The 25,681-nt window shown below is 47.1% G+C and overlaps 1 protein-coding gene across 6 annotated transcripts in view; it reads right to left on the bottom strand.

Annotated features, from left to right (window-relative positions):
• Nav1 (neuron navigator 1) overlaps positions 1-20,981 on the bottom strand; it is a 252,591-nt gene extending 231,610 nt beyond the window's left edge. For 4 of the 6 annotated variants that reach the window (XM_021729867.3, XM_040277226.2, XM_078022573.1 and 1 more), the window contains exon 1: positions 20,547-20,981. The gene's annotated coding sequence lies outside the window, so the exon portion shown is untranslated. The remainder of the gene's footprint in view (positions 1-20,546) is intronic. The other 2 variants (XM_078022574.1, XM_078022575.1) reach the window with 2 other exon arrangements.
• Positions 20,982-25,681: the final 4,700 nt, after the last annotated feature.

The raw sequence follows: 25,681 nt of genomic DNA, 5'->3' as shown, positions 1-25,681 counted from the left end.
ACAGCCCTCTTACGTGTTGCCTCGGTCAATCCCAAGAAACCCCCTGAAACTGAATGGACGCCTGCATTCTGAGGTGAGGAAACTGAGGCTAGAAGAAGAGGGTGTCAGTCACAGCATCCCCAGCTGGCCACACCAGGCACGGAGGACATGTTCCTGGCATCCTACTCCAGGTTCTGAGCTCCTCTTTACCTCAGGTATGGAGGGGCTTGGGGTGCACTCTGCTGCATCCCCTGTGGTACTTGAAACAGAGATTTAGGGTCCTACCACCCCAACAAGCAGCATCTTGGCATTAGGAATCTCATATGTTTTTCCCCAGCCCAGTTCTAGGCTACACCATGGAAAATCATGTCAGGCCAATGAAAACCTGTGGGGGTGGGTTAACACCCCTTCTGCCATCCAGGCTGGGTGCTCTGTCCAGAAGCTCTTTGAGGGGCTGTCTCCCAGGGACAGCGTTTCCTGCTGCTGCAGACACACAGGAGGGGTGCAACCAGGGACAGCAGGCCTGGGCTCACACTGCTGGCTTGCTAAGCATGTCTATACCCGCTGACTCTGCTGTCACCTCCTAATTAGTCTGTCACTCCCTCACATGTCCTCTTAGGGCTTCATCACCAGACCAGGAGAACTCAAGTCAGGGGCCCCCACCATTCCTAGTGGTCAAAAGCATGCATTCTGGAAAAACCTGTTTCCTAGGGGTTGAGGTGTAGCTCAGTGGTAGAGCACTGGGCAAGGTCCTGAGTTTGCTCCCCAGCATTGCAAAAAAAATAAAAATTTAAAAATTAAAAAAAAAAAAAGAAAACTGATGTTCAGACAGATAGCCCACACTGTGTCACAATATCACCCAGGACCTCCCACTTCAGAGCCCACCTCCCTTCCCGTCCACTTGCTGTTCTCTAGAGACAAACACTATAGGAAGGACCTTGGACCTGTCCCTGTCTGCTCACCTTCATCCCCCCACCACGGAGACAGCAGAAACAGCCTGTGAGCCCCCCACCCTCCCCTGAGCTCAGCTAGAGATGGCCCTCTGCTGCCTTCCCACGTCTCCAGGATGGCCTGCTCAAGATGGTGCCTTACACTGTACCCAGAGGGAAGCTTGGACCTTTCAGGAGACAGCAGCCCCTGGTAGGATTCCTCAGTCCTTTCCTGCTGAGAGGCAGCTGTGTCCAATGCCAGGGGCCACTGTCCCCCAAGGGCCTGGCTCACAACTCCACGTAGCCCAGGCTCTGGCCCTAGGCACCCAGCTGCTGTGGTGGAGGGTGAGTCACCGGGCCTGGAATCTCAAGTGTTCCAGAGCTTCACCCCTCCCAGCCAGCTCCACATCTGCCCTCCAGATGTTGCCGCTTTAGAAACACTTCTGCCAACAGAGATCCAAGGTCAGGGGCATACCCGACCTTAGAAAAATACCTTCAGACTCCCACCAAGTGCCTGCCTTGGCTGATTAGGGATTCTCAAACCTAACTGGCCATACCTCTTGGGTACCTTTTTCCTCCATTGAAAATCTTATTGCCTAAGGGCGCTGGAGAGGTGGGAGTCTGGTGGGAGAAACAGCCCTTTCCTTCAGAGAGCTCCCAGTCAGATGGGCTCTTGAGTCAATTCCAAAATGATGGAAGAGACACAGCCCTGCCCTGAGGTAGCCTACACTCTGATAGAAGAGACCATCTCTGTCTCTGGGGAGCTTCCAATGTCTGGGAGTAAAGGACCCAGAAGAAAGGCCTATGAAAACTATGATTTTAAAAAAAAAAGAAAGAAACCAAAGTTCATCAAGTGCCTACCAAGTGTCCTCTTCAGGTTCAGCCTTCTGAAATCCTCACCATCACCTCATATACTCACTATACTCAAGGAAATGAAAGCACCACGGTTGGCTCCCAGCTAGTCAGGAACACCTAGGATTCACACTCAGGTTGGAGTAGCTCATACTTTGGTGTCACACTACATTGGTGGGACAAATCCCCTTGCTTTCTTTTCCCACTCTACCCTCTAGGCTTACAGCAAGCTTTCTCTCCCATCTGCATATTAAATAGTCCTACATTTAGGACAACCTCATGCACCAACAATGTCCCACTGTCCCAGCAGCAAGAGGGACTATCAAGCTAGAGAAGGATCACAGATGGGCTCTCATCCTCTGTTAGTGGAGGTCCCGCGCCAAGGCAAGCTGTGATCCAGGCAGGGGCTCTTTGGGGTCTCAGGGACAGAAGGCTCAGAGTGCTGAGCCTCCCCACCCCCAGGCTGGCCCCAAGCCAGTCACTGGGTGAACAAACTGCCCAGGACCTCTGGAAAGAATAATGCCTGAGGCACACATCAGGAGGGCCTGTGGTAGTGGAAAATGCAGTGGAAACGCTGAATATATGTTCCCTGAGCTCTCTGTCTGCTTTGTGGCACCCAGGGTGGAACAAAAGGCTGGCCTTCCTGTCATTGTGCCAGAGCCCTAGGAGGCCTCTGCTCAGGGTACAGATTCATGGAGCTCAAAGCTCTCTGAGGCTCCTTCATCCCCAGGAAGAGGCTCTGCAAAGAGGGGAGACAGAAATGCTGCCCTGAACAACAGAGATCCAGGTTGGAGAGAGACAGTTTCTTTCCGTGGGAACAGGAGTTTGGGCCTTGCAGGATCTCATTAAATCTTTGCTCATGGGCCTGTTATGGGGTGGGGGCCCTGGCAAGGAATCCAGAATCTAATGCTGATTCCAGCTCCTTCTCTTTTCTCTGGCCCCCCAAAGCACCCCAGATTCAGAGGCTCTCACCTGTTGGTTACTAGCTTAGTATGGCCAAGGCTAGGTTTCTGCCCACATTGTCCTGGCCTGACAAGAGGGTTGCACTGATAGAGGAGGCAAGGCCGGTTCAGCCCCATAATCCATAAAAGAGAAGATTCCAAGAGAAGCTGGAAAACCAATGACCTTTCGATTTTGCCAACCAATAGCATCCTAGCCTGCTCCATATCCTGTCACCCAAGACACTGGGCTTTACATTCTGAACAATAAAGCCTAAGAGGAAGAAAGCAAGAATCTTATTTTTTGACAGGGAGCAGTTAGTTTATATTAGCTGGAACTAAGCTCAAGCAAAGAAGGACTTTTTAGGATACACCCAGCAAGCTGGAGGCAATAGCAATGGAGGGTGACAGAGCGCTACTCTCCCTGGTCACTGAGCTTCCTCAGCTCTCCACCCTTTCCAGTCTTCCTACAGGATGCTCCAGACCAAGGCTCCCACCCTAGACTTTCTTCTAGTCTGGAGAGGAGGAGATATGCTCTGGGCCTGCTTTCTCAGCCCAAAAGATGCTGAGCTGCGGGTTGCTAGACCGAGAGGAGGGCGTGGGGATGGGGCTGAGTTTTGCTGGGCAATTGTGCCCCCTTGTGGCAACAACAGGAAGCTGCAAGGACATGCAGACAAAGGGTGAAACAGATTCTTTTCTCCCTTTCCCAGAATCCTTCTATGGGGCCTTTATTATGCACCTATTGGTAGATAGCACTGGACCCTGCCCCAAAGGAAGAGGGGAGACACTGGCTTCTAAATGAAACCTTCCCTGGAGGAGGAGACCAGTCCTTCCACATTCCAGCTACAGGCCTTCCCTGCCCACACACTCTATCAATAAGTCCTTGAATGGACAAAGCCACTCTCATCTGACCACATGTGTAGCAGGCGCCTCTTCTGGGTCAAAGCCTGCTCCTGGCCTTCCTGAAAGCCCTGCTCTAAGAGGCCAACTCTGGCGAAGGCCCTGAGCCCTCTGCAGAGGCTGAAAACTTCAGCTACAGGAACAGTCACTGTTCATGATGGTTTATGTCCAGTGCCGGATTCTCCAGGGCACACTTCCAATTGTTCCAAATGGACTGGGAGCCTCCCAAGGGCAGGAGTATTGCCTGAGAACCTAATTCATGCCACCCCTTTACAACCAAGCCTCTTTCTGGCTTCTCAGCAGGACTGTAAGAGCCATAAATAAATCTCGATTTATAGAGTGGGAACTCAGGCCCTGGAAGATCAAGTGATTTGCACAAGAGCTGCCATTTGTCTCATGCCCACAGCTTTCCACCCACCTGGGGCCATGTGAAATGTGCTATATGCATTATCTTTTCAGTCTTTATGAGTGAGATTGTCCAGGGAGCTACGTTATAATTATCCCCATTTTACAGATGAAGGCATGGAGTCGTTGAGAGGATAAATAAAAAGCTCAAAGTCATACAGAAAGTGGTAGAAGCATAGGAACCCAGCCTGTCTCACCCTTACTCAATCCTGTTTGGTTTTTGAAGGGCCAGGCCTCCTCCTTCCTGCCCCTCCAAGGGCCTCATACAGGGCTCCACACCTACTTCCAACACTGCCCACCACATAGACAAGCTTCTTTTTATGGTCCTGGAGGAGTCTTTTATCCTTCTACAGAAAATCCCAGAAATGACATTTAGATGCTTCAACTCCTATTGGAACAAAACCTACATCTGACATTTCTCACCATTATTCCAGTAAAGGGATTGGATGCCGGTGAGTGATTCCTAGGCCTTAATTACTCTTGCTTTCCAGTCTAAGCAGTGTGGGGTCCTCGGTTAACCCATCTAAAATCTGGGAAGATTGAGAAATATTAGCAGCGGAGGAAGGTGCTCATGGGGAGGCTGGAGTTAAGCACCCTGCGGGTGGCTGGGTGGTTTTTTATGTTAGTTCTCCCTGAGAAAACAGTGAGTCCTTGAGGCCACAGGGCAGCTTTGGAAGTGATCTCCCCATGGAGGATAAATGTCCTGAAATCAAGCCCCAGCAGAGACCCACTAAGTCACTACGTGTGTGTGGGCACGCAATCACCAGGACATGCCTAATTACTGTCTGATTGGGGCTGGACTGAGGGACACTGGTCAAGTACATATGCTAACTTTTGTCTTTCTTCCAAAATCACTATGCACTGTTCTGCAGAGGGAAATGCAGGGGCTGGGATTTTTACTGGCCCCTCAGAGGCCTGGGATCCGGTCTTGGATACTAATTGCAAACCGCCCTGGTTGAATGACGGGGGTTGAAATGTGGCATTTCAACATCACTGTTGGTGGCGTGGGAATGCAAAGGAATCTTAACTTGACACCAAAGCAGACTTCTCTGGGGCTTCCTAACAGGAACAGCAGCCCATTTTCATCTCAGGCCCCTCCAGCTATAAAGGAGGGCCCTGTGGTTTGGCAGGATCATAGAGGCCTGGGGAACATGGAGTCAGGGCTGCTGGGTCTCTGGCTGACTCACTGTCACCCTAGATGTACCCACCCGCATAAGCTTTTGCCTGTGATGCACACCACTGCAGAAAGCTCATTAGAAGCAAGCTCCTGATTTTATAGGGGACCTTTTCCAGTAGGCGCTCTCATAGGGTTCTTGAGTGGCAGACTCCAGACAGAACTATACACCAGCCTCAGAAGCTGGCATTACACCCACCCATGGACCACCCCCCCCCAGCTGCCTCCTCCAGTACCTAGGAACTCAGTTGGCTCCAGAATCCCCAATCCCCTCTCGCCTTTCTTGGCTTCTCTTTCGGAAACACCTTTTTCCTGCCCCATTAGGCTATTGGGTTTCCTGCAGGGGAAGAGGGCCTGTTAACCAGGTACTATTTATAGCAGGTCTCCCTCCTTCTAGATCTCACCAAGGTGAGGGGCCATGGTGCAGGAAGTGGGATGGAGACTGCTTGGGGCTTTCCAGGATCCTGGCCACCAGGAGAAGCAAATTGAGGCCCAAATGAGGGGCGGAACCCAGAGGAAGCATCAACACATTTTCTGATCCCTAAACTGGTTCTTCCTCCTGACTCACCCATGCCTATTAGGAGTCCCACAGTTATTGGAGGCCCTCCGGGTCCAGAACTTAGGGAAAAGGCCACAGGCTTTACATCTGAAGAAAACCTGAGGTCACATTTTGTAGATGAGGAAACAGACCAAGAGAGGAGAGATATGATCAAGGTCACCTAGGAAATTAAAAACAGATCCCTGGGCTAAAATCATCTGACCCTGGTCTAACACATAACAACTCCAAAGGATGACCTCATTCAATCCCATGAGCAGGTGAGGTGGCTCCTCGGGGGTTGAAATGACACCAATGAGGACAGCTGATATTCTAATTCCAAGTGTCTCAGAATGTGGCCTTATTTGGAACAGGGTCGTTGCAGATGTAATTCTTTAAGATGAGGTTTGTTGGACTTGGCCCCAAATCCAATACCACTGGTGTCCTTCTAAGAAAAAAAGAAATCTGGAAACATATAGAGGGAAGATGATACGAAGACCTCAGATGGTCTTGCAAAGATGGAGAGAGATTAGAGCAGTGGGTGTACAAGCCAAGGATTACAAGCCAAGGAGTGTCAGCAATCATCAGAAGCTACGGGAGGCACAGATGGATACACCTGGACAGGGTTTAGAGGGAGGGTAGCCTTAGAGATGCTTGCAATTTGGGCTTCTGGCCTCTAGAACTGAGACAATAAATTTCTGTTGTTTTAAACCATGTAGTTTGAGGAACTTTGTTACAGCAGCCATAACAAACTGATACGTGGTATCATACGCACTTGACAGATGAGGACTCTAAGACTAAAGCAAGTTAAGTGAGTTACACACTCCAAGGAGCAGGACCAACTCGACTCCCAGTCCAATCCTCTTCCAAACAGGCTGCACACCTTTTTGATTCTCCACTCTGTGGCCCTCCCATGTTCCAAATCCTGTTGGATTTCCTTTGTAAAAATGTCTCACCCACTCACCCTTCCTTTCCTTTCACTGCAGGGCCACCATAGCTCAGACATTCCACACCAGGAGGGTGACAGTTGATCTGCTAGTCCAGTTCTCTCTTTCCTAACCATTATTCATCAACACAACTTCATCCAATGCTTTCAGTGCACCAGGTCCTGTGCTAGGCCCTGAGCTCCCATCAATCAACAAAACTGACCTGGTCTCTGTCACTCGGACTGTAATCCCAATAAACACTGCCTCTACATATCACCTCCCAGCTCTCTGGTGTCTTCCCACCACTGAATGACTCGGGTCCTGCATAGGACCCTCTGTTTCTCAGATGCAGGGTCATAGGGTCCTGCTTGTCAACACGTGCCAGCTCAATTCAGGCCAGAGGACAACACTGGGTCCTGTGGGGAAATCAGGGTCCCTCTACCAATACTAAGAACTTTCAGCCCTAGGAGGCAAAGGAGGCACCAGTCCATGAAGTAAAGAAAGACATCGAAGGCTGGGGTTGTGGCTCAGAGGTAGAGCGCTCGCCTAGCCTGTGTGAGGCACTGGGTTCTATCCTCAGCACCACATAAAATAAAATAAAGATATTGTGTCCACCTATAACTAAAAAATAAATATTAAAAAGAACGACTCTGAAGCCACAGAAATGAGACTTGGTCTGAGTCAAAGAAGGGGACACTGTGAAGACAAAATCCAGAGGACATACTAGCTTATCTTTTTTTAAAATATTTTTTAGTTGTCAATGGATCTTTATTTAAATGTGGTGCTGAGAATCCAACCCAGTGCCTGACACATGCTAGACAAGCGCTCTACCTCTGAGCCACCACCCCAGCCCCCTCGCAGCATATCTAAAATTTCGAAATGCCGTCAGATTCTCCAGCGCTGCTTGACAGATGGGAAACCCAGAGTGACTACAAGGATTCTCCAGAAACCAACTGTGGTGACCTTCATACATCAGAACGTACAAGGAATAAACTACCACATTGAACATGGATAAATCTCAAAAAACATTATGTTGAGCCAAGAGTCCAGACAGAAAATAGAACCTACCACACGATTCCACTTATATGAAGTTCAAGAACAGGCAAAGCTAATGGATGGTGACCCAAATCAGCACAGCGCAACAGAGGCTGGCGGGGTGAGGCTCTGATAAAAGGGACAGGAAGGAAACTGCAGGCGGGTGGAATGTTCTATATCTGGATTAGGGTGTGGGGTACCTGTATGTGTGTGTGTGTGTGTGTGTGTGTGTGTGTGTGTGTGTGTGTGTGTGTGTGTGCTTGTCGAAATGCATCAAGATGGACACAAGATCTGTGCATTTCTCTGTAAATCATACTTTAGTTAAGACAGAATAGAACAAGAGCAGAGGAAAGGGTTCCCTGACTCTCAGTTGGAGGGGAAGCCTGGCCCACAGCATGGGGTCAGAGAAGGCTGCTACAGGTGAACGGACACCCGCATTTTCTCCACTTCCCTCCCTAGGCCTGACATCTTGCTCAGACTCTGTTCTGTCCCCCAGCTGGGTTCCGGCAGCAGCCCAGGTCTCTCTACAAAGAGGCAGATGGAAGTAAATAGAGCAGGCAGCCTTGGCCCATGGGCCACTAAACCCAGGCTCTCTCTGGATTTGTGAGCCAGGCCTTTGCCTCCGAGGGGTCCAGGCTGGGCCCTCCCCGGTGTCCTATTGCCATGGAGACTGCCCCCCTGCCTGTCTTTTGGCCCATAAGCCTTGAGTTCAGCATCTCAAATCTCTCACCTTCCCATATACTTTGCCTTAGCCACATCTGTGACTCCTCCTCCCAAAGCCAATGCTATTTATAATGCCCTGAAACAGCTTGGGCCAGATAATAGGCAGCCTTTGCCAAACAAAACCCCAGGCCACTCCACTCCCCATCACCGCACCCCCCCCCCAAGAGGCCTGCAATCTGGAGCCCACTGGGACCCGCAGGGACTATATATCTTCGAACCGGCACCAGAGACGGTCCTCCCACTCATCCCTCTGACCCCCAGACGGGGAGACATCCCCCCGCCTGTATATAAACACCCCTTTGGGGATAAATCCACCCGGAAGCGTTGTCTGCAGGGCTGGGAACTGAATGTTTCAGGCATCTTTGGCTTTGTTCTGTCACTCTGCCTGTCCCACAGACTGCAGTGGACCAAGTGTTTATGCATGCGGGTGCAGCCAGCTCCGGGCAGCCAGACCAAGCAAGCACGTCTTGGTAATGGCCACTTTTAGCTCTATGCCAGAGGGTGTTTAACACCTTCTCGAATGTTCCTCACAATGCTGTGAGTTATTATCATCTCCATTTTATACATGAGGAAATTGAAGCCCAGGAGGGTTGTAGGAACCCAAATGAGGCTGACTTAAAAACCTGTGTTTTCCATCGCGCCACCTGCTTGAAGCAGGTGCCAGGGAGAGACCAAGGAAGCAGGGAGGTGGCCTCTAGGCTGGCCAGGGAAATTCAGGACTGAAGGTACTGCTATGGGCGGGAGAAAGAAGAGAGGCATCCATTCCTGCCTGCCCCTCAGCAAGGCTTAAGCTTAACCACATCCCTTACCCCTGAGTAATCAATCTTCAAATATTTCCTGAGTTCCTACTATGTGCCAGGACCCAGCTAGGCCACTGGCCTATTTTAAGCCCCGCTGTGCCGCCCTTACTGGCTTTTCTCTGCCTTGGGCCTCCTCTCCCAGACTTGATCAGCTTGCCAGCCCCCACCCAACATCTGGCCCCAGCCCTGCCATCTTCAACACAGAGGCCTTTGTCTGGGACTGGATGTGATACAGGACTGTCACAGTCTCAGTGGCCAGCTCAGCAGCAGCCCTTCCCACCCACTTCCCACAGCCACCCAATCCTGCGGTCACTCTTTGGGCCTCTCTTCTATCCTCTGATTTTCTGGCCAGGGCTAACGAGAAGACGAGAAGACGTGGGAGATGACTCAGAGGTGTGATGTGGTGTCTTTGTGATGACATTCAGTCCGGAGACTGGTAAAGAGTGACAGAGACTGGGATTTCACAGGACATGTGTAAATTGGGAGGGGGCAAGTTTATTAGCTCCAGATGAGCTAAAAAATTTAGCAAAGGAATTTAATGGGTTGTTAGCCTAAGTTCATATAAAAGTTATTTCTAACTAATGAGAAAAGGAGAAAGAGAACTCAAAATACAAGACTTCTTTATTGTTTCTTTGACGAAGTGGGTAAAAATGATCTAATAATAAAATTAGTGATAAATTTTCAAATAGTTTTTATTGTTGCTGGGTATAGTGGCACACACACATAATCCCAGCAGTTTGGGAGGCTGAGGCAGGAGGTTTGCAAGTTCAAAGCCAGCCTCAGCAAATAAATGAGGTCCTTAGCAACTTAGATCCTGTCTCAAAATGAAAATAAAATAAAATAAAAATAAAAATGAACTAGAGATGTGGCTCAGTGGTTAAGCACCCCTAGGATCAATCCCTGGTACCAAATAAAAATTTTTTTATTATAAAATAAATTTTGGGGTAAGGGTGTGGCTCAGTGATATAGCACATGCTTAGCATGTTTAAAGCCCTGGGTTTGATCCCCAGCACTCTCTCCCATATAATAATAATAAATCAAAGCTGGACATGGTGGCACATGCCTGTAATCCCAGCAACTTGGGAGGTTGAGGCAGGAGGATTGCAAGTTCAAAGCCAGCCTCAGCAAAATCAAGGTGCTAAGCAACTCAGTGAGATCCTGTCTCTAAATAAAATACAAAGTAGGGCTGGGGATGTGGCTCAGTGGTTGAATGCCCTTGAGTTCAATCCCTGATACCAAATAATAATAAATAATAAGTCAAAGTAAATCTTAAGGACTTGTAAAATAAATGCAATATCAAAATTAATAATAAAAATCTAATGATTTCTGCATTAGTATAACAGGCATAATGTCTGTGGTTAAGTTCCATCGCCCATTAAGGATGCTGCCCACCTCTGCCATCCATGACCCTGGAGCGTATTGGAAAGGACAAAGAGCAGGAGTCAGAGGACCTAAGTTCGCCACTTGATTCCCTGAAGCTATGTCCCTTTGGGCCAGTCATATAGCATCTCTGAGTCCCGTTTTCACCATCAGTAGAAACGGAAATCCTTGTCCTGACCAGATCACAAGGCTGCTGTGATAAGCAAGTGTGTGCTGCCCAGGGAGTCCCTGGGCTTAGATCACACATTAGCGAGGGACTTCTGCAGTGAAGCCCGAGGACAGCCGATGACAGCAGGGTGGGACTGGGTCAGGGGATGTCAATCGAGGTTTGCTCTGTCCTCAGGGTCAGGCTATGACCTGGACCCTGAGTGGAGTGGGTCTCAAACGCTCACCCAGATGTACCTCAGGACCTACACCTGCGCCTATCAGCTGTCCCACCTGTTCCCAGAAAGAAGGCCCACGGGCAAGGAACTCAGAGGCCGGTGGTAGAAAATATCAAGGGTTCCAAATTACAAAAATAAAAGGGCAACATTGGAATAAATCAGGATGTAATTAAACATCTGTAAAATGTATCATTGTGTCAACTTTATTCATATTTAATGTTAGTTTTTTCCAAAAATGCATTATATTTGAAAATAATTTTTAGGTAAAGTTTTTGTTGCAGTAATTTCTGTATATATTCAAGGTTACCAAGAAATAGACAATTCAAAATGACTAATAAATGAATTGTTGATATCCAAATACTTTTTTTTTTTTTTCAGTACTAGGGATTGAGCCTAGAGGTGTCTACTACTGAGCTACATTTCCTTCCTGGAATTTGTAATCCTCCACTGTCAGCCTTCTGAATAACAGGGATTATAGGCATGCTTCCCCACAACCAACTTTCCAAATACTTTTAAAAAGTGAAATTATACAAATCCTTCAAACATTTTCCAACAAAAACATGAACTCTGAATATGGGCCATTGGGGTGCGGCTGCATCTCGCTGGGCATACTCTTTTGGCTCTCTGGGGGGTCGGGGCGGTGAGAGCTATGGCACCCCCAGGGGTCTGGCACCCTCTCTGACCCAGGTCAACATTTCAGGGAAGCTTCCCCAGGCCAGGCCTTGGGTCCTGCTCCCCTGTCTGTGCCTAGAAACCAGGATATTGAATTCAAAGCCTACCACTGTCATGGCTATTATGGGTGGTCCCACCGGAAGGTACAGAAGGTGTTAGGATAATAAGCAACACTTTCTGTCCCACCCAAACCCTAGATAACACACTAATAGCTCTCCTCCCTGTTTTGACATCTCTGTCAATGACAATCACCGTCATTGCCTTTAAAATAGATGAGGATAGACCACTTACACCAAATACAGTTCTCACTCTCCTGTCCTTCAGGTATTTGATTTTAGTTCCTTTATCTATCTATCTATCTATTTATTTATTGTACTTTAAAAAAATTTATCAGTTGTTGATAGACCTTTATTTTATTTATTTATTTATATGTGGTACTGAGAATCGAACCCAGTGCCTCACACATGCTACGCAAGCGCTCTACCACTGAGCCACAACCCCAGCCCCTATTTATTGTACTTTTAATTTTAGAATTTGGTTTCTTGTTTCATGACACTTGACAAACTCCTGAAGTCCTCTGTGTGAGATGAGGGTGTTGGAGGCCCTACTCTTCCTCCTCCTCTCCTACCTTCAGTCAGCCCACCCACTGCAATGGAGCATATGGAGCTTTGCTCATTGATTCCCAGTAAATGTCATTTTTATGTGATCTCGACTATGTAGATGTTGTTTAATCCCAGCCTCAGAGGGTCTCGATCTCACTTTCCTCATCTGTGAAATGCAGAAACCATAGCATGTCCTTACACCTCATCAGACCTGGTGAAGAGGGTAAGAAATGTGAATGACAGCCAGCTTTTCACAAATAGAATATCTTATTTTTCTATATTTATAACATGACACCCAGAATGAACGGTAATAATGGCTCATACTATTTGGGCAATTTGTATAACTTTCCAAACTGATTTCTCATTTATAAAATGGAGAGAATACGAGCACCTATCTCAGTTATCATAAAGATATAAATAGATGATATAAATTAAAGTGCTTCTCAGCTTGATACGATGCTGCTTGCCTGCAGTTCCAGATACTCAAAGAGACAGAAGCAGGAGAATCACTTGAGCCCAGAAGTTCAAAACCAGCCTGGGCAACACAGTGAGACTGCATCTCAAAAATAAATAAATAAACAAATAAAGTGCATTAATTTTAATTTTATTTATTTGTTTATTCACTCATTTATTTTTCATTCAGTGCATCACTATCCCAATTTAAGGGATGATCAGGATCTTATTTCCTTCTTTCTAGGAGAGATAACTTCAATCCTCAACACAGAAGGCTATGGATTAAGAAGTGCATAGCATCTGGGCATGGTGGCGCATGCCTACAAACCTAGTGACTGAGGAGGTCAAGGCAGGAGTATTGTGAGTTAAAAGGCAGCCTCAGCCACTTAGTGAGACCCTGTATCTAAATTTAAAAAGTGGGGGGAGTGCGGGGGATGTGGCTCAGTGGTTGAGTGTCCCTGGATTCAATCCCTGGTACCAAAAAAAATAAAAGTAAAAAAATTTTCACAGCCCTCTTTAAAGGGCACTTAGAAAACAACTGGGGATGGGCTAGAATGTGGCTCAAGCGGTAGCGCGCTCGCCTGGCATGCGTGTGGCCCAGGTTGGATCCTCAGCACCACATACAAACAAAGATGTTGTGTCTGCCAAAAATAAAAAAAAATTTAAAAAAAAAACTGGGGAATTTGAGTATGGCCTACATATTAAACAATTCTCTTAAACCAATTTTACTGGGTGGTATTAAGGGTATGTAGGAGAATTGTCCTTGTTTTTTAGGAAATAGGTGCATAAGTATTTAGAGGATGAATGTCATGATGTCAAGAAATTATTTTCAGGGCTGGGGTTGTGGCTCAGCGGTAGAGTGCTCGCCTAGCACAAGGCACTGGGTTCGATCCTCAGAACCACATAAATATAAAATAAAGATATGTGTCCACCTAAAACTTAAGAATAAATATTTAAAAAACAACAACAAAAAAGAAATTATTTTCAAATGGTTCAGAATAAAAAATTTTATCATCTGTAGGCCTATATAGAGATAATGAATGTCTAGATTCACTAATATCTTGCTATACTGTGCTTTAAAGAGAGTCAGCAGTAGAGTCAAATGTTAACAATCAGTGGATCAAGATATTCATTGTAGTAGTCTTTTTCACCTTTTCTACTGATTTGATAGCTTTCAAAATAAAACCTTGTGGAGGGAAACTTGCAACACTGGAAAGCAACTTATCAGCTCACGTCTCACTGTCCCTGGACATTGGGTGTGAGCACTGACAAGCAGCTTCCAAATTCCTCCCAGGGAGACACAGGTGCCATTTCTTTCTTTCTCTCTCTCTCCCTTTCTTTCTTTCTTTTTCTTTTTTTTTTTGGGGGGGGGGTACTGGGGTTTAAACCCCAGGGGCGCTTAACCACTGAGCCACATCCCCAGTCCTTTTTATTTTGAGTCAGGTTCTCGGGAAGTTGTTAAGGGCTTTGCTAAGTTCCTACAGCTGGCCTTGAACTTTCAATCTTCCTGTCTCAGCCTTTCAAGTCGCTGTGATAACGGTATGCGCCATAGTGCTCAGCTTGCTGATGCCCTCTTAAAGCTCCTGGGTAAAGCTGATGGTGCCCAGGTGGCAATGGATGGCACCAAGGTCTGGGGGCCGACATTCACACATGGCAGTGTGGATCGCCCTGTGAAACTGAGACCCTCTGAAGCTTGGGAGAGGGAGAGCCCCATGTCCTTATAGAATCACAGGACAAGGCAAGGCAGGCAGCTGCTGAGTTGGGGTCCTGGCGGTGGCTCCTTAACCGTGTGTCTCATCAGCTGTCTCTCCTTTGTTCAAGGCAAGCAGGAAGAGAACAGTTGGTGTCTTGGCACTGCCCAGAACCCAGTTACTCCTTTTCAGTCTACTTAATTATCTGCACCAATGAGCTGGGAAAGAGCATTGGAAATTGACTTTAGTAATAATTTATTGAGGACCTATGTTTGAAGTCTACAAAAAAAATGTAGATAATACCAAAAACAAAGTGAAATGACTCGAAAACCAGTGGTGAAAGGTAAATGATATAGTCAGATTCATTCCTTTCAGCCTTCATTTATCCCTCCCCAGACAGTTCTCAGGTTTTCAATCTACAAATGGAAAACAAAAAAATCTGCTTTGCTTAACTGATTCTAGGTGATCTGCCTGTGGATAATCTGTGCCAGGGAGCTCGGAACTGGAGTGTGGCACTTCTGCACACATATGGAGATAAACTGTTTGTTGTTATGATGACTAGAGAGAAGAAACGGCTGGCATTGATTAAGCATATACCTTTAGCATCCCAGGGACCCGGTCAGGTCTTTCACAATCTCACTTGATTCATGCAATCATACTCTGACTGAATTTCCCAAACTTGCCATATTTTTGGAATCAGTGTGGTGTGGGTGCGTACTCATGCAGAATGGGGGATGTGGGGATCAAGATCAGGCAAGTAGGGAACCACTGTCCTATGAGAAAAGGCATTTTTTGTTTCACTTTTCCTGGGGAAGAAGCTGAGTCTCTAAGAGTTTTCCTAAACTGCCTAAGGTCACACTGACAGCAGCAATAATGCTAACGTGGAAGGTATATAACTTAATTGCCAATGTTTGGCTAATACTCAGAATGTACTAGACTTTACATGGGAGGTCAAGATTTGAAACTTGACTCCAAGTCTGACTCATTTCATGATTCAAAATCTTGCTAGTGTATCACACATCTTCCCTTGAAGTCTATGATAACATATCAAGGACTATCTGAAGGAAACCGGGCTGCTGAGACCAAGGAGGAAGAGATGGGGTCAGATGCGTGACAGCTGTTTCCAAACAGTGAAAGACTGACATTTTGAAGGCAATTACACTTGTTCTGCCCGGCTTGTTCTGCACATCCCCCACTTTATTTGGGAATGCATTTTGGTGAAGCCCACTAATCTTTTGGTGTCTTTCACCGATGGGTGGAAGTTACACCCATGGCAGATTAATACAAGAGAAACTCTAAAAGAACAGTCCAAATAGGGAATAAAATGATTTCAACACACTGTTAAGAGTCCCCAGCAACAGATGTAGCTGAGCTGCATGCCCCTGGAAGGGGAGGGGAGAAGGAGGAGAGGAGTCCTTTCCAACTCTGAAAGTTAAATTCTCCGGAAGTTGCCATTTACTCTATTTACAAATGGATTTTAAAATCAGGGAAGGGATGTAAAGTGGGTCAGTATTACTGACCAGATGGGGAGGGAGTTGCGTCACTAAAAGCTGTGACCAGTCAAGGGGTCCAGGGAATAAATCAGCTCAGCCATGGAGTGTTTCTAACCCTCACAGCGCATCAGCATAACCAAGGGAGATTTTTTTTTTTTTTTTTTTTTTTAACGACAGCTACAGGAGCTGCATTCTAAACCAAATGAAGCTGTATCTCTGGGGATGGGCCCAGGAATCAGAAAGGCTTAAAAAATCCCCAGGTACGGCTAATTCTCAAACAAGATGGAGAAGCACTGAGCTAGAGGAAATGGAGTTCCCCCTGAGGCCCTTTTGTTGTGCTCTCTGAGCCTCACGATGACCAATGACCAGAAACTAAGATGACCAGATGACCAGTCTCATCCTGGCAGGGGGACTTATTGGGAGATTGTTTGGGAGACCAGAAGCTAAGGCTCTTTAACCCTGTAATTCTTGAAGCCTTGACCTTTCTAGGTATTACAAAGTGTTTGCAAATTTATAGACAGGAGGTAGAATGGTGGCTGCTAGGGACTGGGGGGAGGGACAGGGAGTAATTCTATAATGGATACAAGGTCTAATTTGGAAAGATTTAAGACATTCTGAAGATAGTTGGTGGTGATGATTCCACAACAATGAGAACATATTTAATGCCACTGAACATCAGTACCCTTAAAAGCATTTAAAACAGTAAATTCTATGTTATATATGCATTTTACCACAACATAAAGATTTTAAATGTTTCAATGATAATAATTATACAGAAAAATGTAATTACATGCATCAACTCATCCCACTGAAGGTTGAAGCTTTACTATTGCTTTGGTGACATAAAACTTTGAAGATAAAAAAAAAGAAAAAGAAAGAACAAAATACAAAAACTATCTTTCAGAGGGATTTATCCCAGGAATGCAAGGGTGGTTCAACATAAGAAAAATAACCAATTAACAAAAATAATCACATTAACAAAATTAAAGAAAAAAGCTAACCACATGATTATCTCAAGTGATGTAGGAAAAAGCATTTGACAAAATCCAACATCCTTTCACTATAGAAACACTTAGAAAACTAGAAATAGAAAGGAATTTCCTCAAGATGATAAAGGGCATCTATGAGAAACCCACAGCTAACATCACACGCAATGGAGAAAGACAATTTCAATCTTTCCCACTAAGATGGGGAACAAGAGGGGCAGGCTGGCTTTCACTGCTGCTACTCAACACTGTACTGAAAGTTCTAGCCAGAGCAATTAGGCCAGGAACTAGAAAAATAAAGAGAATCTAAATTAGAAAGGAAGCAGTAAAACTATCTCTATTCATAATTGACCTGATCCCATATATAGGAAATCCCAAATAATCCACATACAAAAAAGCTTCTCGAGGTAATAAACAAATTCAGCAGGGAACAAGATCAACATGCAAAAATCATTTGGGAATCTATACCCCAGCAATGGAGAATCCAAAAAGGAAATTCAGAACAATTCCATTTTGGAAAGCTTTCAGAGTATCTGAGGATTGGACATCAGAAGAGTCTTGTCATCCTTTGAAGTGGAAACATCTTGTTATTAACGGTGCTTTGTGGAGGCATATGCATCAGCGCCTTTAATTTTTCATGCATATTAGTGCATCTCATATTAAAATTAAGTAGAGCAAATAGATTTGATGAGGCTGGTAGCGCAGCATAGGACATGCGTAAGAAGTTGAACCTCATCCGTGGCCTGATGAGCGTAGGCTGAGTCTCAGCCATCCTGCCTCCCTTTGCGTCTCAAGAGTCTTAGGAAGCTGGGAAGCAAAATCCCAGGCCCCCTGGAGGAAATCAAGTCTGAGTCAGTCTTCCTAGGAGGTGGAGGGAATAGATTAGGCCCAGGAAACTGTTCACTGAGAAAAGTGTTTTGTTTTTTTTTTCACTTGAAAAGTTGATGTTTTTCTTTTTCTTTGTTTAATCGAAGAAGGAACTAAAAGTGTTTTTAATTATTGTGTGTGTGTCTTACCCACACACACTAGGGGTCAGAAAGAGGAAGGGCTTGCCAAGTATTGCCACATTTCTCAGATCTCTGTGTTCTAGAGACTGAAAGCTGGTAGGTGGTTCCATCATAATGATAGCTCTTTGTACCCCTTGCTGTTTCTGTTCCTCTCTCTAACAGCTAAGTAACATCTCCTCAGATCTGTGGATGGAAATGCTGGAGGCAGAAAAATTCTGAGTACAAGGAAGAAATTTGCTAGAAGAGAATGAACTCTGGTCAGGGAGCCAGAAGACCTGTGCTCTAGGCTGTCCTCAGCAGCGCCACAGCTGTGTGGCCAGGAGCCCATCCCTTCCTTTAGGAGGCCCTGATTCTTGTCTGTGAAGGGAAGAAGGGGAGGACCACAGCTGGGAGAGGCTGAGATCCTTTTGACTTTAACATTCTAGTTGTTCAAAAACATATTCTTTAGGAATCAAGAGAATTTTGAAAGAAGGGGGAAGTGACATTGATTGAAAATGACATTGAAATGAAAAGAGACACACATTTGAAAAGATGGGCAGGAACTTTTTCTACTGCAGGCCACTCTTTTCTACTGAACTAAAAGCTGAGTCAATAGGGAAGGCTCACAAAGACTTGGGTGCGGGGAGTAGATGAGGCCAGGGAAGGACAAACAGCATATCTCCACTTTCAGTTTTCCCAAGCCAAGGCTCACCAGGACAGCTGGGCCTCACAAATCAGCCTCATCGTGGGCCATGATTTTTTTACTTGTTTTAGTTGAGGGGATGGGGGGACCATGAGGAGGCATATCAAATAACTCCCAAAGATGAATAAATGGGCACTTGAGTGAGATAGGAGACCTCTGTGGTACTTAGATTCCCCTCCCAATTTTATCAATTCAGCAAATGTTTATAAGGTACCTACTGTGTACTGGGGGTTGCAGAGGGTCAGAAAGGGTGTTTGGTTGGAAGACATTCACACAGAAGTCAGGCATGTGCACAAATACCCAAATGTCTAAAATGCAAAGCAGAATGTGAGACTTGCTCCAAGGGAATTCAGATAAATTTCTGGAAGAGTTCAGATTAAGGGCTGCTATCTATTTATGATATGTACTAGTACCTGGAATGTTCAGGAAATGGACCCTAGAGGCTGGAGCACAAATTTGAAAAATCTTATTCTTCCAGCAGTAGCTATATTCTCTGGTTCAATTTTACAAAAATGAAAACCAGAGCAGAAAGGTGAGGAATTATTTGCACTGGGATCATCCAGAGAGTTGGCAATGTAGCCAGATACAGAACTATAAACTGAATCCAGCAGTGAAACCATGTACCAGTATAAAGCTCATCTCAAAAGAGGAAGCCCAAAGTTACAGCCACTCCCTCCACAACCTTCCCAGGGTAAAACCAAAGAGTACCAACCAAAATTCAAAGCAAGATAAAAATAATCATAAGCAAGCTGGAGTCACTGGGTATCTTTGGCCCCCAATAAGCCAATGTCTCCAGAGTGACAACTCCACCTTCTTGGGGACGGCATTCTTTGTTGAAGCCCTCCTGCCCGTTCATAAGTGAGTTGTAGGGACCTAAATTGAGGAGAGGCTAGAAAAAAGATAGCCCCCAAAAACCCTGGCAAGCTCACTGCTTTTGCAGAGCTTACTGGCCACAGGGTCTCAGCATTGAATTTGAACGAGCCAATGGTATCCCAATGGCTGAAACAGGAAGCCAGATAAACAGCATGTTATCAAGGGGCGATCCAGCGCTTCCCTTAAGCCGGCGCCAGCTGCGCCCTGTGACTATCCTAACAAAGTCCCATTGACTCACCAGCTGATTTTCCTGTGTTGGGCTCTGGGCACAAGGAACCCTCTCTGCTGGGTGGATGTCACCCTAGCTCACTACCCCTGGCCACCCACTGCTCATGTCCTCCCCAGCTCCTGTCTCTTCTCTGCTCCCTCAGATGTGGCTTGGGCTCAATCCTATGATCAGTTTTGCCAGGTTCTGAGGATTTGAAGGGACCTCAAGGACCAGGCACCGGACACCCTAGGATGAGCGTCTCACCTGATGTTCACCCAACCTCTCCCTTTTCTTCCCTCTCATATCCTCCGGGAGCACTTTTCTGCTCCCAAACTCTCTGGATTGGCGCCAGAAAAGACAGCTTCAGAGAGAAGCGCATCCTGGGGGCCTTGCAAGGTCACCTGTCCCAGCTATTCTGCAGGCTCCTGCTGGGTTGGGAGAAGAGTTAACTAAGCGCTTCAAAACAAGGGAAATGTGGGTTACTGGTGTGTGTGTGTGTGTGTGTGTGTGTGTGTGTGTGAGAGAGAGAGAGAGAGAGAGAGAGAGAGAGAGAGAGAGAGAGAGCGCGAGCGCTTGGTGCCTCCGGTTTTAGGAACGCAACGCACTTTAAATCCCAGATATTTCACAGAAAGGGAACCTGGGATCAGAAGGATTGGAGTTGGGTAGCCCTGGAGAGCCGACCCCCAGAGTCAGCGGCACAGTTGGGGAGCGACGTCTGGGGACACACCTTCCAAACAAGCTGCTAGCATCTGCGTTGTTATTCCAAAGCGTCTCCCGAGCCCAAGCCACAGCACCCCTCTGGCACCAGGCTCCCCTCTCTGGAGGCTGGCTCGGGGCCTCGCAGGACCCGCCAGCCAAGCCGCGCAAAGTGCGGAGCTTCAGACCCTCCGCCCGGCTCCCGCCCCGCACGGGTCACTTACCGGCGCGCCTGTCCTCCGGGGCTTGGGGTCCACGCCGCCGCCACCACCGCAGCGCAGAGTCGCGCATCTCCTAGCAGCGCCGGTCCGGGCGTCCTCTCCTCGCACACAGAAACTTTTCTGGGGGCTCCGCGACCCGGGTCGGCCCCTCTCACTAGTCTCAGCCGGCGCAGCGCGATCCGGCCTCGGGCCTCGCACTAGGGCCGCCGCCGGCCCCGGCCCCACAATGAGGAGGAGGCGGCATCCTGAACAAAGTGCCGTCCCCCCGGGCCAGGCGGTCGGGGGCGGAGCCTCGTGACCCGCTGCCCCAGGCACACGCCGGCTGCCTCCACCGCGGGCCCCGGGAGGGGAGTGCCCGGGCCGGGGGGCGGGCGGCAGGGGAGGCTTGGCTCCGGATCGCCCTCGCTTTCCGCTTCTGCACTGTGCCAGTTTAACCCGCAGAGGGGCGGAGGCATGGGTCCCTTCCAGACTTTGTCATTGGAAAGCTATTCCCGTAACCCTTTCCTGCCTTCGCCTTCCCGCCCCGCCTCCCCAGCCCGCCGCAGAACAGCGGCTGCTCGGTGGCGGAGCTGAGGCTGCGAGCTGTCAGGACAGGAAGCCTTTGCACAATTGAGCTTTTCCTTTGCCCAGGAACCCGCCACCACCACTTCCAGGCCGAGGTTCCTTCCTCCCCCACACCGTCCCCCGGCTGCCTTTGATTTTGCGGTTTTTTCAGAGAAGGGGACACAGATGGACCATTGAACATCCCTACCCCGCATCCGACTCCCGCCACCCCTTTCCTCCCTCTCTGTGCACCTCTAAAAGTCATACTGTCTGAGACGGGACTTTGGGGTGCAAAACAAATAAGTGACTTTTCCCCACCTTCCAGACCTTGTCGCAGCCCCTCCTTCTTTCTGGGACTTGGGAAAAGGGGAAGAGGGGAGAGGAAATGACAGGACCTGAGAAGAGTGTATAAAGTGCATTCAGCTGAGCCTGGCACAACTAGTCTGTAGTGCCAGGAGGCTACCGCTTCTTCTGCTCTGGGGGCTTCCAGGCTCTGAGGTCAGAAGGAAGGAGGAAATCAGGTGGCATGTGCTCCTGGAGTAGGTTTTGATCTATATGGGAGAAAGGAAATAACTGGGGCCAAGGACCTAGCAGATTGTGATCAGACACTTCCCCAACAAACACCAGAACTGATTTATAGGGAGGTTGGAGGAAAGCAAAATACTTACTCCCTAGGAGGTCACAGAGCTCTTTGCTGCCAAATCAGTCAGTGGGAGCAGAGTCAGGATTAAAGCTCCTGAGTCCTGGTTACACCACCAACCGAATCAGCATAGTAGCCATGGACATAGCGGGAGATAGGGACCACTAGACAAGGAACAGTGACATTCAAGACATTCCTGGTTCATCATAGAAAAGAATGAATTGTCTTTTGGCAGTGTGAGGGGAATGTAGAGTGACAGCTGAGATGAGCCTCTTACCCTGTGTATAAGTGGTTAAAAGTGAGGATTTTTAAAAAATATTTTTATTAGTTGTTCATGGACATCTATTTATTTATTTATTTATCTATCTATTTATTTCTTTATATGTGGTGCTGAGAATTGAACATGCTAGAAAAACTCTCTGTCACTGAGCTACAAACCCATCCCCAAAGTGGGGATTTTTAATGCAGATTGCATGGGTCTACTGCTTATTAGCCATAGAAACTTGAACAAATTCTTCTTGAACAAAAACTTCTGACATCCTCAGATTCTTCATCTGTAAGATGGGATAAAAATAGTTCCTGTCTTAAAAGTTTGCTGGAAGGATAAAATGAAGTATTATAGATGAAACACTTAAAATAGTGCCTGACACATAGTTTTTACTTAGTAAACACTGGCTATTATTTTGATCTCCAAGTCTACAAACTTGCATCCAATTTAACATTCAATGATGTGCTAGCCGCAGTCTTTTCTTGCTTTTCACAGTCCCCTTAGCATAAATAAGAAATCCGGTCCTTTAAGAAGAAGTCCTGTCCTTTTTTCAAGTGTTCAAGGATGGGTCTGGCTGAGTTTCTTGGCCCTTCTAGGCCCAGGGACAAGAGACCATGCAGGTGGCATGCAAATGTGCATCGAGAAGGAATTGTACCTATCCATTGTAAGGCTGCATGAGGACCCCATCCCTCCACACTGGTAATGCTGGCCTGATGCTGTTCCTTGGGTACTACTCAGGGTGGAAAAGAAGGCCATAGCTCTAACTTAACTAAGGGTTAAGTCTCTTCCATTTGTGCATAGGATCAATATTTCTCTCCAATGCATGAGTGACTCATGTACAAGTCCTCCCTTGCTCTGCTCTAAATGTCCCAATCACAGACTTCTAGCTGTGAACTTGTGGCAAACAAGTGGATGGTTTGGGGGAGGGTGGGAGTGAGGGGGCCAGTCTGGTTGGAATGATTAGTAGAGGATATGAAGGCTACAGAGCAGGTGGCTGGGACAAAGTGACAGAGGAGAGAAGATAGAAATTAGTATGTATGGAGGGATATTTGGGTAAGAAACTGGGTCTCCGCCCATCTCTTAGTGGCCTCTGCCAAGTGCCTACCTAATGAGTGGTTTTCATCTGAACACTGATGACTCAGTTGCTCTGAATCAAGCAAATGGATTTTCCTTAAATATGAAAATCAATAAGAGGTAAAGGCAAGGAGGGGAGGGAGGGGCGAGCCAAAAGACAGCTGGAGAGTGAAATGGTTGGAAAGTAATGGACAGAGAGGGACTTAGGCTCCCTGCAGGGGATCTTTGGTATGATCACTGTGCCCCACCCCACCCCCATCAGAGAAGGTGACCTTACTGAAGGATCTTCAAATCTAACAGCTTACTGGACATGATGGTGCTTGCCTGTAATCGCAGCAACTCAGGAGGCTGAGGCAGGAGGATTGCAAGTTCAAGGCCAGTCTGGGCAATTTAGAGAGACCCTGTCTCAAAATAAAAGGGCTGGAGCTCAGGATAGAGTATCCTGGGGTTCAAAAAAAATAAAAAAACTCCACAGCTCCCCTGCTCCCTCCTCCCCACTTAGAGCCAATCCTGCTTCAGGGCAGGAGATTATTAACAAGAAGGTCAATGTCAATGTGACAAAAAGGTTTTAAAATATCAGTGCAGAAAGCCTGTTGTCACCCACATAGCCTCAGATCTGGCCTGGATACAGTGAGAGCTTTGGAAGCCCGGGGAAGCACAACAAATGCTTTTTCAGTCATAGCCTGATTTCTTTGGGGTCTCTGCCTGTTTTCTGCCACCTTGAGCTCTGTGGACCAGTGCTGATTTGTTTTGTAGCTTGAGTTATCTGACGTGGGATTTGGGGAGTGTGAACAGAATCATAACTCCTACGTTCCTTGTGGTCCACAGGCTCAGGGCAGGGCAGGGGGACAGTCTTGACCCTCCTGACTCTTGCTCAGGGCTGCCAGAGCAGTTTGTAAGGCCCTTGCAGGGATGTGGAGATTGTACATTGCTTGATTTTCTTGAGCATTTAATAAAGGTTATTAGCACCCTGAGGTGGAGTCCTAGGAGCTTCTGACTTCCTCCTCTGAAGCCAGTGGAAAAACACTGGGCCTGGCCGCAGAGGACCTGACTCCATGCTTTGCTTGTGCTGTTTGCTAAAGTACCTCAGTTTGCTTGTGGGTAAAAGGGGGTGTTGATACCCAGGGAGCAGCAATAGCCACCTAAGAGGAGGCTGTGATGAGTATTTGGTGAGATAATGGGAGAGTGCTCCCATTATCTCACCAAAGTGCAAGTGCTCCTGTCCCTTGCATTGTCCCCCCTCTCCCCCCAGTGGTGGGCTCTGTGCTTGACAGCCCATTTTTGAGCGCTAGAAATCTGACTGTCCATTCATTATCCTTGTCATTTTTAGTTGAGGAATTAGCCTGCAAGGGGCTTCCTCTGCTGGTGGCATGGGGTGGAGTGGGGTGGGGGTAAAGCTGTGACCCCATCCTTAACCACTATGGCCTCACGGCTGGCCTGGGGTAGGGGGAGCTTAAGAAGGGCCCTCTATTGACAGCTTAAGACCCAGGAGAAAGAGTCCCTAGGGAAATGCTGGCTCTGTAATGAGTGTTTTACAGAGCCAGCGAGTCACTCCTTATCGGGAAGATGCAGTTTCTCTGTTACCAGGAAGTGAGATGAGCTGGGAGCCAGCACAGTGTTTTTCCAAAGATGGACTTCGAAGAGGAGTGTTTCTTTAAGGAGCCAGGAGAGCAGGGGCGGGGTTGCCAGGGAGAAGCGGGCCCCTTTAAGAGACCCAGCTGGCTGCAAAGCCAGAGATGATGGTCCATATATAGCACCAGTGTGCCTCAGCGGCAGTTCTAACCTATATTAACATATTGAATCCTCACAAGAAGTCTATGTCATAGGTATCATTTTTTTGTCTTTTATTAAACTTTTTTTTTTTTTTTTTTTTAATGCCAGGGATTGAACTCAGGGGCACTTGACCACTGAGCCACATCTCCAGCTCTATTTTTGCATTTTGTTTAGAGACAGGGTCTTACTGAGTTGCTTATCGCCTTGCTTTGCTGAGGTTGGCTTTGAACTTGTGATCCTCCTGCCTCAGCCTCCTGAGCCACACTGGGATTATAGGCATGCACCACTGCACCAGGATATTAAACGTTTTTAAAGAGAGAAGTGTCTATGTTGTACAGGCTGGTCTCAAATTCCTGGGCTCAAGTAATTCTTCTGCCTCAGCCTCCTGAGTAGTCATGACTACAGACACACACCTCCATGCCTGGCCATATTTATCATTTTATGGTGAAGAAATTGAGGTCAAGTATCTTGTTTGGGTTTCAGAGCTGTTAAGTGCAAGAGCTTGGATTTGAATCCGAGCAGTCTGGCTTCTGAGTCTATTGCTTTCAAGGACAATACATAGAAACTAACAGAAGATGACAGTCCAGTGCATTATGGGATGGTGGAAAAGGGCCCTATCATTTACTGGATTCAGTGGGTTTCTTTATTTCTTTTCAACAGCTTCATTGAAGTATAATTTACATATCTCAACTTTAACCCATCATAAAATGTACAACTCTGTAGCAAATCTGCCGAGTTGTACTGTCATCACCATAAGCAAGTTTTAGACCATTTCCAAGTTTTCTCACTTATGGTTTAATCTGAGTCTCAATTTTCCTCATCTGAAAAATGGGATTAACA

The sequence above is a fragment of the Ictidomys tridecemlineatus genome, chromosome 10, assembly GCF_052094955.1.
Source record: "Ictidomys tridecemlineatus isolate mIctTri1 chromosome 10, mIctTri1.hap1, whole genome shotgun sequence".
NCBI classification, from domain to species: Eukaryota; Metazoa; Chordata; class Mammalia; order Rodentia; family Sciuridae; genus Ictidomys; species Ictidomys tridecemlineatus.
This window is presented reverse-complemented; position numbering and strand designations above follow the sequence as displayed.